At 39.7% G+C, this 14425-nt stretch overlaps 1 long non-coding RNA gene and 13 other non-coding genes across 14 annotated transcripts; 1 reads left to right on the forward strand and 13 right to left on the reverse strand.

Moving 5' to 3' along the window:
* Window positions 1-427: 427 nt before the first annotated feature.
* Window positions 428-7598, forward strand: LOC136180490 (uncharacterized). The gene is made up of 3 exons (XR_010667130.1): window positions 428-847; window positions 6208-6369; window positions 7393-7598. It is a non-coding gene; the product is annotated as an uncharacterized lncRNA (long non-coding RNA).
* A 2030-nt stretch (window positions 7599-9628) lies between these two features.
* LOC136180786 (U5 spliceosomal RNA) lies at window positions 9629-9745 on the reverse strand. Its single transcript, XR_010667410.1, has one exon. It is a non-coding gene; the product is annotated as a U5 spliceosomal RNA (small nuclear RNA).
* A 269-nt stretch (window positions 9746-10014) lies between these two features.
* Window positions 10015-10131, reverse strand: LOC136180732 (U5 spliceosomal RNA). The gene has a single exon (XR_010667356.1). It is a non-coding gene; the product is annotated as a U5 spliceosomal RNA (small nuclear RNA).
* A 269-nt stretch (window positions 10132-10400) lies between these two features.
* On the reverse strand, window positions 10401-10517 carry LOC136180843 (U5 spliceosomal RNA). The gene has a single exon (XR_010667467.1). It is a non-coding gene; the product is annotated as a U5 spliceosomal RNA (small nuclear RNA).
* Window positions 10518-10786: 269 nt separating this feature from the next.
* On the reverse strand, window positions 10787-10903 carry LOC114921597 (U5 spliceosomal RNA). The gene has a single exon (XR_003809903.2). It is a non-coding gene; the product is annotated as a U5 spliceosomal RNA (small nuclear RNA).
* Window positions 10904-11172: 269 nt separating this feature from the next.
* Window positions 11173-11289, reverse strand: LOC136180847 (U5 spliceosomal RNA). The gene has a single exon (XR_010667471.1). It is a non-coding gene; the product is annotated as a U5 spliceosomal RNA (small nuclear RNA).
* A 269-nt stretch (window positions 11290-11558) lies between these two features.
* LOC136180853 (U5 spliceosomal RNA) lies at window positions 11559-11675 on the reverse strand. The gene has a single exon (XR_010667477.1). It is a non-coding gene; the product is annotated as a U5 spliceosomal RNA (small nuclear RNA).
* A 269-nt stretch (window positions 11676-11944) lies between these two features.
* On the reverse strand, window positions 11945-12061 carry LOC136180856 (U5 spliceosomal RNA). The gene has a single exon (XR_010667480.1). It is a non-coding gene; the product is annotated as a U5 spliceosomal RNA (small nuclear RNA).
* A 269-nt stretch (window positions 12062-12330) lies between these two features.
* LOC136180857 (U5 spliceosomal RNA) lies at window positions 12331-12447 on the reverse strand. The gene has a single exon (XR_010667481.1). It is a non-coding gene; the product is annotated as a U5 spliceosomal RNA (small nuclear RNA).
* A 269-nt stretch (window positions 12448-12716) lies between these two features.
* On the reverse strand, window positions 12717-12833 carry LOC136180858 (U5 spliceosomal RNA). The gene has a single exon (XR_010667482.1). It is a non-coding gene; the product is annotated as a U5 spliceosomal RNA (small nuclear RNA).
* A 269-nt stretch (window positions 12834-13102) lies between these two features.
* Window positions 13103-13219, reverse strand: LOC136180859 (U5 spliceosomal RNA). Its single transcript, XR_010667483.1, has one exon. It is a non-coding gene; the product is annotated as a U5 spliceosomal RNA (small nuclear RNA).
* A 269-nt stretch (window positions 13220-13488) lies between these two features.
* LOC136180860 (U5 spliceosomal RNA) lies at window positions 13489-13605 on the reverse strand. Its single transcript, XR_010667484.1, has one exon. It is a non-coding gene; the product is annotated as a U5 spliceosomal RNA (small nuclear RNA).
* A 269-nt stretch (window positions 13606-13874) lies between these two features.
* Window positions 13875-13991, reverse strand: LOC136180861 (U5 spliceosomal RNA). The gene has a single exon (XR_010667485.1). It is a non-coding gene; the product is annotated as a U5 spliceosomal RNA (small nuclear RNA).
* A 269-nt stretch (window positions 13992-14260) lies between these two features.
* On the reverse strand, window positions 14261-14377 carry LOC136180862 (U5 spliceosomal RNA). Its single transcript, XR_010667486.1, has one exon. It is a non-coding gene; the product is annotated as a U5 spliceosomal RNA (small nuclear RNA).
* Window positions 14378-14425: the final 48 nt, after the last annotated feature.

The raw sequence follows: 14425 nt of genomic DNA on the forward strand, positions 1-14425 counted from the left end.
ACGCCAAAATAAAATAATAATGAAAAAAATCATTGCCTTTCGGGGGTCGATTTGCGCATGTGTAAGGTGTAGCTTAGGTCAATGGTTTGTTTCAGCGTTTCATTCATGAACATATTTAACCAGGAATTTTGATTTATTTATTTTTATTTAACCTTTTTTTAAAACAGGAAAGAAACTCATTGAGATTAAAAAATCTCTTTTTCAAGAGTGTCCTGGCCAAGACAGGCAGCAAAAACATTAACAGAGTTTCACACGGACGACGAGCAGCCAATCTTTCTAATACATTCGACATTAAAAGACACAAATAACAAAATTATGTTGTGCGATGACTCCTGTGTCAATACTTCTCCTATTGCCTTGTATCTCTCAGGTTGCCTTCAGGTAGTAAAGGGCGGAGCCATTTAATTTGACGTCATGCACACGGGTATGGGCCAAGGGGAAACCTCCAGTCTCGAAAAATGAAGCCTATGCGGAAGTACAAAAAACTGCAGTTCCTCGAGGTTCCTCTTGAGGCTGGCTGCAGAAGCGCCGGAAGTGCCATAAGCCCACAGCCAAAAAAGCCCGTTTTTACCACAGGAATCAACATGTTTACAGCCTGGTTCAAAAAACGAGACATATCTGAGAAGTTGACGGCCCCTTCTCCTCACACTGGGGGGGGGGGGGGGTGAATTTTTTTATAACTCATCGGATTTTATTATTTTAAGGAAAACGACTATGCCCATATTTGGTTGTGTCAGATTTGATTGACGGCTCTGTGCGGTCAGCAGGTCAGGAGGTCAGCAGGTCAGGAGGTCAGCAGGTCAGCAGGTCAGGAGGTCAGCAGGTCAGGAGGTCAGCAGGTCAGCAGGTCAGGAGGTCAGCAGGTCAGGAGGTCAGGAGGTCAGCAGGTCAGGAGGCTAACAGCTTGATCCGTCTGATTTCTCCTCTTTTTTACTTCGTTTGGAGAGTTTGTTTAACACATATCTGACAACATACACGGCTTGCTGTGCGGTTAACAGACCATCCAACAAGTTGATGCTTCAGTTTTCTTCGGTAAGTGATATAGTAGTGTTATATTTACTGCTTACTCGTGTGTTGGTATTTATATTTACGGACCTAGCTTGTTTAGCGTTAGCTTGTAAACCAGTCGACTAACTGTGTAGCTTATTATTTACATTATTTACGGTCAATGGTTTAGAAATGTTTGTTGTTAAGATGTTGAAAATAATGAGTTTGTTGATGTTAGAAGCTAAAGGTTCACCTCGGTGGTTAACCACAGATTGTAAATATGGTTATCTGATGTTATGATGAATGTTATACTCCACCTAAATGTGGACATTAAAAAACAAACTTTGTGTAGTAATTATCCGTCAGTAACATAAACTGAACTGAACCTAATGTGCTGTGTAGGTTATAGAGGATGACATTAAAGTTACATGGTTGATGTAGTGTCTTTGATTTGAGCAAACTGTTAACAAATTAAAAAAAAATGCACTTTGTAAGAGCATCTGTAACCATTAAGAACTATATTAATAACCATATTAATTTTCACTGAAGTCATACACAGAATATAGCTGTAGAAATATAAAATATAAATAACATATGGAATGAAAATAAGATATAAAGCACATAGATATAAAGTATAAGAAATAGTTTGAAGAATACAGCCATGTACTGAGCTCATGTTAATAATAAATGAGTTACTGTATGTTCTGTACTTGATTAGATGGCTGCTAGTCAATTTTCACAGAAAAGAGTCTCAGTCAGTGACAGTTACTGACACATGTAGGACAGGGTTAACACAATAAACTTGAGCTTCACATTTATTATATTATTATTATTTATTATTCATTTATTTATTGATTGGTTTAAAACAATTTAGAGTGTCTAATGTTTAATTGAAGGGGAAACCGAAGCACTCGGAGTAAACCCGTCAGAAGTGGTAAGGAGGGCAAGAAGACAGAGGTAACCGCTGGGTCGCCGCGTCGTCTTCTGCACTCAGATGTGGAGTCTTTAGGGAGTTGTTTGGTGTCACGGGGTCAAGGTCGGATAAAGAACTCAATGAGTGGCAGAGGGTCACAGTTTTATGGGGGAGATTCAGATGTCAGGTGGTGGGAGTTCATCATCCTTATTCTGATAGGGCTTCACCTCTATGGAAGCGGTCTTAACCTGTGGTTTGCTCTCAGAGGAATTACCAGATGAAATATTCTGTGGGTTGGGTTGTTTGGAGTCTGGTGAGTGAGAGGCAGCCTCCTGGATGGAAGTCTCTTCCTGTGTAAGCAGTTTATGATCTTGCTTGTGCCACATACTTTTTAGTTTGTGCCAATCGAGAAACTTACTGGTTTCTGACTTCGCTTTGGATTGAGCTTTACTTTTTGTTAGCCCCTCCATTTTTACTCTTATCATTTCGATTAACATCTTCTGTTCATGGTTTTGATTCAGGAGGTAGATTTTGTCGGCATCAGATTTTTGAGTTTGTTCGGACAGTTCATGGTTTTGATTCATGAGGTAGAATTTGTCAGCATCAGTTTTTTTAATTTGTTCGGCCAGTTCTTGGTTTTGAATCCTGAGGTAGAATTTGTCGGCATCAGATTTTTTAGTTTGTTCGGCCAGTTCATGGTTTTGATTCATGAGGGAGATTTTGTCGGCATCAGATCTTTGAGTTTGTTCGGCCAGTTCATGGTTTTGATTCATGAGGTAGATTTTGTCAGCATCAGATTTTTGAATTTGTTCGACCAGTTTATGGTTTTGATTAATGAGGTAGAATTTGTCGGCATCAGATCTTTGAGTTTGTTTGGCCAGTTCATGGTTTTGATTCATGAGGTAGATTTTGTCAGCATCAGATTTTTGAATTTGTTCGACCAGTTTATGGTTTTGATTAATGAGGTAGAATTTGTCGGCATCAGATCTTTGAGTTTGTTTGGCCAGTTCATGGTTTTGATTCATGAGGTAGATTTTGTTGGCATCAGATCTTTGAGTTTGTTTGGCCAGCTCATGGTTTTGATTCATGAGGTAGATTTTGTCGGCATCAGATCTTTGAGTTTGTTCGGACAGTTCCAGTTCCGTAGTTTTGATGGTTTCCTTCTCGATCGCAATAAGACTGGCATCCAGCTTCATTTGGAGACAATCAATTGTGAACTTGTGGCTCTCTCTGGTGTCTTCATCAGTGTGACGACTATTGTGAGCGATAGATCTTTCTCTCGTCATCTTTGGATCATTTTTTTCTAGCTTTTCTGTCAGCCTATTAACTTCAGTCACTAGCTCCAAATTTAATCGTATTGAACTCACCAGTTCTTGCAGACTTTTTTTTAACTTGACCGTTAGCTGCTGGCAATATTTGGGAAATGTATCTTGTTTCTCTTGTAAGAGACCATGCTTTTTACAATTCACACACTCTCCTTTTTTATTTTTAACTACGACTAGCGCAGATCGGAGGTTTTTGATTTTGATTGTTTTTTGTGCTACGTCTTTCTTTAAAACCTCAACCTCATGTGTGAGATGATTATTCACTTTTTGTGTCTTGTCCACTTCTTTTTTCATCTCTTTCACCTGTTCATTCAAGCTCTTCACTTCTGTTTTGTGCTTTTCAAGCAGCTCCTTTTTCTCTTTCTCCATCTTGATCACAACATCTTTCCAGTGCTGTTTACATAGACCGACTGCTCTCTGCACCTCCTCCTTCGTCTTTTTCTCACCCTCTGCTTCATTCCTCCTCTTTTGTGTAGCTAACGCTTTCTTGTAGTCACGCTGCATTTTACTCAACTCCAGCTCTAAATATTTAATTTCACCTACGTATTTTTGATTTTGTGAATCATGAGTCTTTTTATCCCGACTCTCTAAGAGTTTCTTATTGTCCTCCTCTTTGGTTTTCAGGTCTGCTATGAGACCCTTTTTATCCCTCTTCAGGATAGCAATTTGCTCATCTCTGTTCTTCAATTCCTTCCTCAGTTGAACGATTTCAGCGTTCTTTTCTGGAAGTAAGTTGTCCTCCATGTTGACTGACACTAGGTCTTCTATGGTGTAGATGTCATTTGCTTCCATTTTGTTTGCTTCCATTTGTTTAAATGAGAAGTTGCGCTGTAAATGCTCCACGCTGTATAATCTCAGACTGCACGCTGTATAATCTCAGACTGATGAGTATTAAAAATATATGATGCTTTATCAACGCTCTCTCTGTTCTTACGGAATGTGATGTCATAGTTCAAAGAAAGCCTTTGACCTTTTAAAAAACAACAGTTTGTGACGTTGCTTAGCAACGTGGTGTTGTGTTCCGCAGTTGGGCTGCACTGCAGCCTGATGGAGATTTCTCTTTTTTTTGTTATAAACTTTATGTGATCAACATTCAATAACAAAAACGTGTAAATCTTATTCATTCAAATGAATGTATGGATATGTTCAATATTTTATAAATATCACACATGAAATCAAATTAAAGTAAGTCACTCAAGCTGAAAGAACATATTGCAGGTTGAAGACAGCAGTTAAGCAATGTATAGGAAAATAACTTGAAAAGAATATTTTGAAAGAAATTCTGAAATGAATAAACCACAGGGTCTCCTGGAGACATTTTAGTACGTTTGCGTTTACTTCCACATTAAAAGACGGGACGTCACATGGATGAGTCCAACTGATTCTGCCTCTGTTTAACATTAATAAACATGGATCTGACTGTCACTCCTGCCAATGAATAGGAAGAAAATGTATATTCCTATGCATATGATCGGGGTGGAGCAGTGATTTTAAAAGTGCAGGTGTTCTAATGCTAGTATATTACCCCCCCTCTAGCAAATCAACACATTCTGTTTCATTTAATGTCCAATAACTGATGTTAGCTGACACATCATACAACAAGACAAAGTTACCAAAGATAATTAGACACTAACTTTATAAACATCCATTGTGAGTAACCCTGTTAACTCTAAAAACGAGATTCAAAACTGATCTTTTATTTTGAAAAACTGCAAAGGGGACTTCCGCTACATCGTAAAGTTACGGGAGTAAATACATACAGCTAAACGAACAAGCAAGAGGAGAAAATTTTACACTTCCGTTGTTTTGTGAGGTGGATTTATCTTAAAAACATCTGTTTGGGTGACTAACTCTCTTTCAGAAGGATGCTACATGTAGCATGTATCCATTTGTTAGCTCTGAGCTCTGACTCAGCCAGTGATGAGTGACAGGAGGATTAAATGCACGTAACTTTACCGTGCTTCAACTGTAACCAAACAGCTACGATTGGCTTAATTGTCACTTAATAAATCTTACTTGACCAATAGGTTTTCATCAATGACTTCACCTGTAAAAAGTGTGGGGGATGAAATTACATGTCAGTGAAAGTGTGGGTGTCACAACACCCACAACACCCACGGGTGAGACGTGCCTGCAGATGGTCCACAGGCTTATAGTTATGAACCTGTTAGGCAAGATAGAGAGCAGGAACAGGGCAGGATGAGGAGGAATAACGGTCAAATGAGAGAAGTTGAAGTTGTGGTGTGAGAGGAGAAGCGGACTGTGTCCTGGTGAGTGACCGGGGTTAGCTAGCGATATTTAATGCCGCATTCACATCACAGCATATGTAAAGTTTTGTAATCAGATACAATAATTTCAAAAATAAGTAGTAGTAAGTGTAAGTGCTGATCATTAACCGTTCACTTGTAAAGGAAGACGAGATATTTGAAGACAAACACAGCCTGTAATGGAGCACGACAGATGTCTGTCTCATGCAATGCAGGAGGAACTCTGGTATGTTTTAAAACCTGACCAATCGCTTATTCTGGGATCTAAATGTAATCTAAAATTCAGATTATTACTTTTTTATATTACAGGGACATTGCATATTAATAAACATTTCGGTAAATATGCCAGAGTTAGCCAAAAGGAAAATTTACATCTGTTGTCCCCAAGGGGAAACCTCCGGTCTTGAAAAATGAAGCCTATGTGGAAGTACAAAAAACTGCAGTTCCTCGAGGTTCCTCTTGAGGCTGGCTGCAGAAGCGCCGGAAGTGCCATAAGCCCACAGCCAAAAAAGCCCGTTTTTACCACAGGAATCAACATGTTTACAGCCTGGTTCAAAAAACGAGATGTATCTGAGAAGTTGACGGCCCCTTCTCCTCACACTGTGGGGGGGGGTGAATTTTTTTATAACTCATCAGATTTTATTCTATTAAGGAAAACGACTATGCCCATATTTGGTTGTGTTAGATTTGATTGACAGCTCTGCGCGGTCAGCAGGTCAGGAGGTCAGCAGGTCAGCAGGCTAACAGCTTGATCCGTCTGATTTCTCCTCTTTTTTTACTTCGTTTGGAGAGTTTGTTTAACACATATCTGACAACATACATGGCTTGCTGTGCGGTTAACAGACCATCCAACAAGTTGATGCTTCAGTTTTCTTCGGTAAGTGATATAGTAGTGTTATATTTACTGCTTACTCGTGTGTTGGTATTTATATTTACGGACCTAGCTTGTTTAGCGTTAGCTTGTAAACCAGTCGACTAACTGTGTAGCTTATTATTTACAGTCAATGGTTTAGAAATGTTTGTTGTTAAGATGTTGAAAATAATGAGTTTGTTGATGTTAGAAGCTAAAGGTTCATCTCGGTGGTTAACCACAGACTGTAAATATGGTTATCTGATGTTATGATGAATGTTTTACTCCACGTAAATGTGGACATTAAAAAACAAACTTTGTGTAGTAATTATCCGTCAGTAACATAAACTGAACTGAACCTAATGTGCTGTGTAGGTTATAGAGGATGACATTAAAGTTACATGGTTGATGTAGTGTCTTAAGATTTGAGCAAACTGTTAACAAATTTAAAAAACTTCACTTTGTAAGAGCATCTGTAACCATTAAGAACTATATTAATAACCATATTAATTTTCACTGAACTCATACACAGAATATAGCAGTAGAAATATAAAATATAAATAACATATGGAATGAAAATAAGATATAAAGCACATAGATATCAAGTATAAGAAATAGTTTGAAGAATACAGCCATGTACTGAGCTCATGTTAATAATAAATGAGTTACTGTATGTTCTGTACTAAAGCACAGAGAGTTGGGACCTGTTAATGATTTAAATAATTCAGGTTATATTTGTTTCATGTTAAGATGAAGTACTATCCACAATAAACTGCTTAATTTATCCTCACACAAAATCTGAGACCATTTGATGTGGAATATCATTGTGTGAGTGAGAGAGCTGAAAACAGCATGATTACAATAATGTTTATCTTCTTAACTTTGAATAGATGTTGATTACCTGAATACTGGACCGTTGTTGTCTGGGTAGTACACTGTTGAATTTATAAATGTGCTCTTACACACAGATGAATACAGAAAAATAGATGAGAACAAAAAAATGATTTAATGAATAACTGATATTTTCTCTCTTTCTTTGCCATCCTGAAGACCCCTCACTAAAAGTCCATGTTCTCCTGGATCCATGTCACATGCTCGAGCTTCTTCTGAATTACTTTTCAACAGTTGAAGTTCTGCTGAGAGAAGATGGCCAGCAGATAAGACAGCAGTACATGAAGGAGCTCCACAAGCTTCAGGAGGAGGAGGAGGGTTTGCACCTTGGAAGACTGTATTCATGCTGTTCAAATAAAACTAGATCTCCTCCAAACAACTCGCAATCAAACTATTTTCTTCCCATTTTAAAACCCTTTGTCCAGTTTAGATGGGAGAAGTTGATATTATGTGATATTGATCTGTGAAAACTACATTTCTAAATCATTTTTAACTGTGTTTTTATTCACAATTTATTGATCTTATTTACTCTCCATGTATCTTGATTTAAGAATGGGGCTGTGTTTTAGGGCAAATGTGGCAATGACTCTGTTCCATCCCACTTTCAGAAATTAACTACATTAGTATTTGGTAGTTGAGCATTAATGCACATTTTAGTCTTGTCATTTGAAATCTTAAATGTATACTCATAAGTAGACATAAAGGAGTGCATTTATATAGAAATATTTATTTAATCTGAAAAACAACATTAAAAAAAGTCTGTTTTTACAGCAGAGATGAACATGTTTACAGGTTGGTACAAAACAAACAAATAGGTGTGATTAGCTCATGTCTGGATGGACACACACTGTACGGGGGGGTGAATGTTTTGATGACTCATCAGTTTTGATTTGATGAAGGATAAGAGTTATTCACAATAAGGTGTGTAGCTGACCAGCTTGACAGGTGGGCGCGGTGTAACGGTTTGTCAGGAGGTTTAAAACCCGTCTCAGCTCTCAGCCTGTGGGTGACATCACTCAGGCCATCCGGGGGAGACCTCCCTCACAGCGAGCTGTTGAAGAGAAGCAACTGAAGTCCACCCCAGAAGAACCAACAAATACAGATGTTGTTGAGGCTCAGGTTTCTTCCTCTGTCTCTGCAGCTCTCTGGGCACCTCGATGGACCAGTCACCAATAATCCACACTGTGTCTATAGGAGAAATACAAAGGTGTTCAATTAATGCCTCAGACAAGACAAAATGTACAGTTAACTACATGTGACAGCTCAGGTTGTTTTTTTGTTATGAGCCACGTCTGCAGGAATAATATTGAACAAGGTAGCTGCAACTCATAATAATAGATGCCAGTCTTAAACATTATTTTTTCTAATACTTAAAGTTTTTGGTGTGAAGCTGACACTGTCCACAGACTCCATGACTTCACAGGTTCAATAGAAAACAAATGTCTTATAATAAATACTAAATAATTATTTTTCAATTGTCATATTCACCTCATCGCTGTTGACATCAGTAAATATAAGACACAGACATTCCTCTTTTGTCAGAACAGTAACATGAACTGTATGCTTTGTAATATTGATTTCTTCTGGATGTCTCACATTTATTTACAGTTTATGGATAAAACTTTGTTAATGTATTGCTCTGCTAACACTGACAAAGTCTAACTGCTCTGACAAATAACTAATAACTGTAGTTGTATATTTAACAAAGTGTAGTTTTAAGACTTTAATTAAATATTTGGGTTGAATATAATTAGTTTTAACTGTGTTGTAGAAAAGTTAAATGTTAACTTACTGTTTATAGGGTTTTCTCAGGACGAGCAGGAATAGGGGATGATAGCAGCCTAGCTGTTAGCTATGCTGTGAAGTGGACTGCTAACGTCGAGCTGAATGGGCGGAGTTAAGTCCCGCTGGTCCCACCTTACTGCTGTCGTTCGATGGTTTTGTTTGATAACAACGATTTTTCTATACTGATTAGAGCTCTGAAAAATAACCATCAATGTTGCCTTTATTATTTAGTTATTTAGTTAATTATTAAGAAGTAATTATTATTATTGTTGTATTACTGTTTGAGCAGGACACCATATTCTATTCTGTTCATATTTTATTTAAGAATGAAAGTAATGCAAAACTTTATTGACACATATTCGGTTCTGTGGGTTAGAATTACATCAATGAGAAAACTATATGAACATGTAAAAACGGCTGACAATGTGTTATTTTGGGGGAATGATGATGAATTATGCAAAAAATCTCTCACCTTTTTGTATACTCTTTCTAATTGGTCATCACAGCAGCTGCATATTTGCAAATCTAGCCACTAATCACTCTACAATTTGGCTCAAGATCTCAGGCCAAGTTGCATTGGGTAGATTGTTTGTTTTCCACATAATAGAGAGGCTCAGCTACAAGGCTAAGCCTGCCAAAAATAAGTTGAACTCAATAGCGTTCCTCTCCACGGAAGTCTTTAGTAAAAGGCGAAAGACTTGTACGATATGAAGAGAAACCCGAGTATGTCAGGCTCATCGTAAAGGGCAGGATAACACACGTCGTCCTGGCCACTACACTCACGGTAAGCCTGACTTGTCGCACACTATGTGCATGTGCATCCCTGCCACAGTCTTTATGCAATAGAAATTCCCTTATCTTCTTGTACACTTTTTCTAATTGGTCATCACAGCAGCTGCATATTTGCAAATCTAGCCACTAATCACTCTACAATTTGGCTCAAGATCTCAGGCCAAGTTGCATTGGGTAGATTGTTTGTTTTCCACATAATAGAGAGGCTTAGCTACAAGGCTAAGCCTGCCAAAAATAAGTTGAACTCAATAGTGTTCCTCTCCACGGAAGTCTTTAGTAAAAGGCGAAAGACTTGTACGATATGAAGAGAAACCCGAGTATGTCAGGCTCATCGTAAAGGGCAGGATAACACACGTCGTCCTGGCCACTACACTCACGGTAAGCCTGACTTGTCGCATACTATGTGCATGTGCATCCCTGCCACAGTCTTTATGCAATAGAAATTCCCTTATCTTCTTGTACACTTTTTCTAATTGGTCATCACAGCAGCTGCATATTTGCAAATCTAGCCACTAATCACTCTACAATTTGGCTCAAGATCTCAGGCCAAGTTGCATTGGGTAGATTGTTTGTTTTCCACATAATAGAGAGGCTCAGCTACAAGGCTAAGCCTGCCAAAAATAAGTTGAACTCAATAGCGTTCCTCTCCACGGAAGTCTTCAGTAAAAGGCGAAAGACTTGTACGATATGAAGAGAAACCCGAGTATGTCAGGCTCATCGTAAAGGGCAGGATAACACACGTCGTCCTGGCCACTACACTCACGGTAAGCCTGACTTGTCGCACACTATGTGCATGTGCATCCCTGCCACAGTCTTTATGCAATAGAAATTCCCTTATCTTCTTGTACACTTTTTCTAATTGGTCATCACAGCAGCTGCATATTTGCAAATCTAGCCACTAATCACTCTACAATTTGGCTCAAGATCTCAGGCCAAGTTGCATTGGGTAGATTGTTTGTTTTCCACATAATAGAGAGGCTCAGCTACAAGGCTAAGCCTGCCAAAAATAAGTTGAACTCAATAGTGTTCCTCTCCACGGAAGTCTTTAGTAAAAGGCAAAAGACTTGTACGATATGAAGAGAAACCCGAGTATGTCAGGCTCATCGTAAAGGGCAGGATAACACACGTCGTCCTGGCCACTACACTCACGGTAAGCCTGACTTGTCGCATACTATGTGCATGTGCATCCCTGCCACAGTCTTTATGCAATAGAAATTCCCTTATCTTCTTGTACACTTTTTCTAATTGGTCATCACAGCAGCTGCATATTTGCAAATCTAGCCACTAATCACTCTACAATTTGGCTCAAGATCTCAGGCCAAGTTGCATTGGGTAGATTGTTTGTTTTCCACATAATAGAGAGGCTCAGCTACAAGGCTAAGCCTGCCAAAAATAAGTTGAACTCAATAGTGTTCCTCTCCACGGAAGTCTTTAGTAAAAGGCGAAAGACTTGTACGATATGAAGAGAAACCCGAGTATGTCAGGCTCATCGTAAAGGGCAGGATAACACACGTCGTCCTGGCCACTACACTCACGGTAAGCCTGACTTGTCGCACACTATGTGCATGTGCATCCCTGCCACAGTCTTTATGCAATAGAAATTCCCTTATCTTCTTGTACACTTTTTCTAATTGGTCATCACAGCAGCTGCATATTTGCAAATCTAGCCACTAATCACTCTACAATTTGGCTCAAGGTCTCAGGCCAAGTTGCATTGGGTAGATTGTTTGTTTTCCACATAATAGAGAGGCTCAGCTACAAGGCTAAGCCTGCCAAAAATAAGTTGAACTCAATAGTGTTCCTCTCCACGGAAGTCTTTAGTAAAAGGCGAAAGACTTGTACGATATGAAGAGAAACCCGAGTATGTCAGGCTCATCGTAAAGGGCAGGATAACACACGTCGTCCTGGCCACTACACTCACGGTAAGCCTGACTTGTCGCACACTATGTGCATGTGCATCCCTGCCACAGTCTTTATGCAATAGAAATTCCCTTATCTTCTTGTACACTTTTTCTAATTGGTCATCACAGCAGCTGCATATTTGCAAATCTAGCCACTAATCACTCTACAATTTGGCTCAAGATCTCAGGCCAAGTTGCATTGGGTAGATTGTTTGTTTTCCACATAATAGAGAGGCTCAGCTACAAGGCTAAGCCTGCCAAAAATAAGTTGAACTCAATAGTGTTCCTCTCCACGGAAGTCTTTAGTAAAAGGCGAAAGACTTGTACGATATGAAGAGAAACCCGAGTATGTCAGGCTCATCGTAAAGGGCAGGATAACACACGTCGTCCTGGCCACTACACTCACGGTAAGCCTGACTTGTCGCACACTATGTGCATGTGCATCCCTGCCACAGTCTTTATGCAATAGAAATTCCCTTATCTTCTTGTACACTTTTTCTAATTGGTCATCACAGCAGCTGCATATTTGCAAATCTAGCCACTAATCACTCTACAATTTGGCTCAAGGTCTCAGGCCAAGTTGCATTGGGTAGATTGTTTGTTTTCCACATAATAGAGAGGCTCAGCTACAAGGCTAAGCCTGCCAAAAATAAGTTGAACTCAATAGTGTTCCTCTCCACGGAAGTCTTTAGTAAAAGGCGAAAGACTTGTACGATATGAAGAGAAACCCGAGTATGTCAGGCTCATCGTAAAGGGCAGGATAACACACGTCGTCCTGGCAACTACACTCACGGCAAGCCTGACTTGTCGCACACTATGTGCATGTGCATCTCTGCCACAGTCTTTATGCAATAGAAATTCCGTTATCTTCTTGTACACGTTTTCTAATTGGTCATCACAGCAGCTGCATATTTGCAAATCTAGCCACTAATCACTCTACAATTTGGCTCAAGATCTCAGGCCAAGTTGCATTGGGTAGATTGTTTGTTTTCCACATAATAGAGAGGCTCAGCTACAAGGCTAAGCCTGCCAAAAATAAGTTGAACTCAATAGTGTTCCTCTCCACGGAAGTCTTTAGTAAAAGGCGAAAGACTTGTACGATATGAAGAGAAACCCGAGTATATCAGGCTCATCGTAAAGGGCAGGATAACACACGTCGTCCTGGCCACTACACTCACGGTAAGCCTGACTTGTCGCATACTATGTGCATGTGCATCCCTGCCACAGTCTTTATGCAATAGAAATTCCCTTATCTTCTTGTACACTTTTTCTAATTGGTCATCACAGCAGCTGCATATTTGCAAATCTAGCCACTAATCACTCCACAATTTGGCTCAAGATCTCAGGCCAAGTTGCATTGGGTAGATTGTTTGTTTTCCACATAATAGAGAGGCTCAGCTACAAGGCTAAGCCTGCCAAAAATAAGTTGAACTCAATAGTGTTCCTCTCCACGGAAGTCTTTAGTAAAAGGCGAAAGACTTGTACGATATGAAGAGAAACCCGAGTATGTCAGGCTCATCGTAAAGGGCAGGATAACACACGTCGTCCTGGCCACTACACTCACGGTAAGCCTGACTTGTCGCACACTATGTGCATGTGCATCCCTGCCACAGTCTTTATGCAATAGAAATTCCCTTATCTTCTTGTACACTTTTTCTAATTGGTCATCACAGCAGCTGCATATTTGCAAATCTAGCCACTAATCACTCTACAATTTGGCTCAAGGTCTCAGGCCAAGTTGCATTGGGTAGATTGTTTGTTTTCCACATAATAGAGAGGCTCAGCTACAAGGCTAAGCCTGCCAAAAATAAGTTGAACTCAATAGTGTTCCTCTCCACGGAAGTCTTTAGTAAAAGGCGAAAGACTTGTACGATATGAAGAGAAACCCGAGTATGTCAGGCTCATCGTAAAGGGCAGGATAACACACGTCGTCCTGGCCACTACACTCACGGCAAGCCTGACTTGTCGCACACTATGTGCATGTGCATCTCTGCCACAGTCTTTATGCAATAGAAATTCCGTTATCTTCTTGTACACGTTTTCTAATTGGTCATCACAGCAGCTGCATATTTGCAAATCTAGCCACTAATCACTCTACAATTTGGCTCAAGATCTCAGGCCAAGTTGCATTGGGTAGATTGTTTGTTTTCCACATAATAGAGAGGCTCAGCTACAAGGCTAAGCCTGCCAAAAATAAGTTGAACTCAATAGTGTTCCTCTCCACGGAAGTCTTTAGTAAAAGGCGAAAGACTTGTACGATATGAAGAGAAACCCGAGTATGTCAGGCTCATCGTAAAGGGCAGGATAACACACGTCGTCCTGGCCACTACACTCACGGTAAGCCTGACTTGTCGCACACTATGTGCATGTGCATCCCTGCCACAGTCTTTATGCAATAGAAATTCCCTTATCTTCTTGTACACTTTTTCTAATTGGTCATCACAGCAGCTGCATATTTGCAAATCTAGCCACTAATCACTCCACAATTTGGCTCAAGATCTCAGGCCAAGTTGCATTGGGTAGATTGTTTGTTTTCCACATAATAGAGAGGCTCAGCTACAAGGCTAAGCCTGCCAAAAATAAGTTGAACTCAATAGTGTTCCTCTCCACGGAAGTCTTTAGTAAAAGGCGAAAGACTTGTACGATATGAAGAGAAACCCGAGTATGTCAGGCTCATCGTAAAGGGCAGGATAACACACGTCGTCCTGGCCACT

Source organism: Labrus bergylta, chromosome 11, assembly GCF_963930695.1.
Source record: "Labrus bergylta chromosome 11, fLabBer1.1, whole genome shotgun sequence".
Taxonomy (NCBI): Eukaryota; Metazoa; Chordata; class Actinopteri; order Labriformes; family Labridae; genus Labrus; species Labrus bergylta.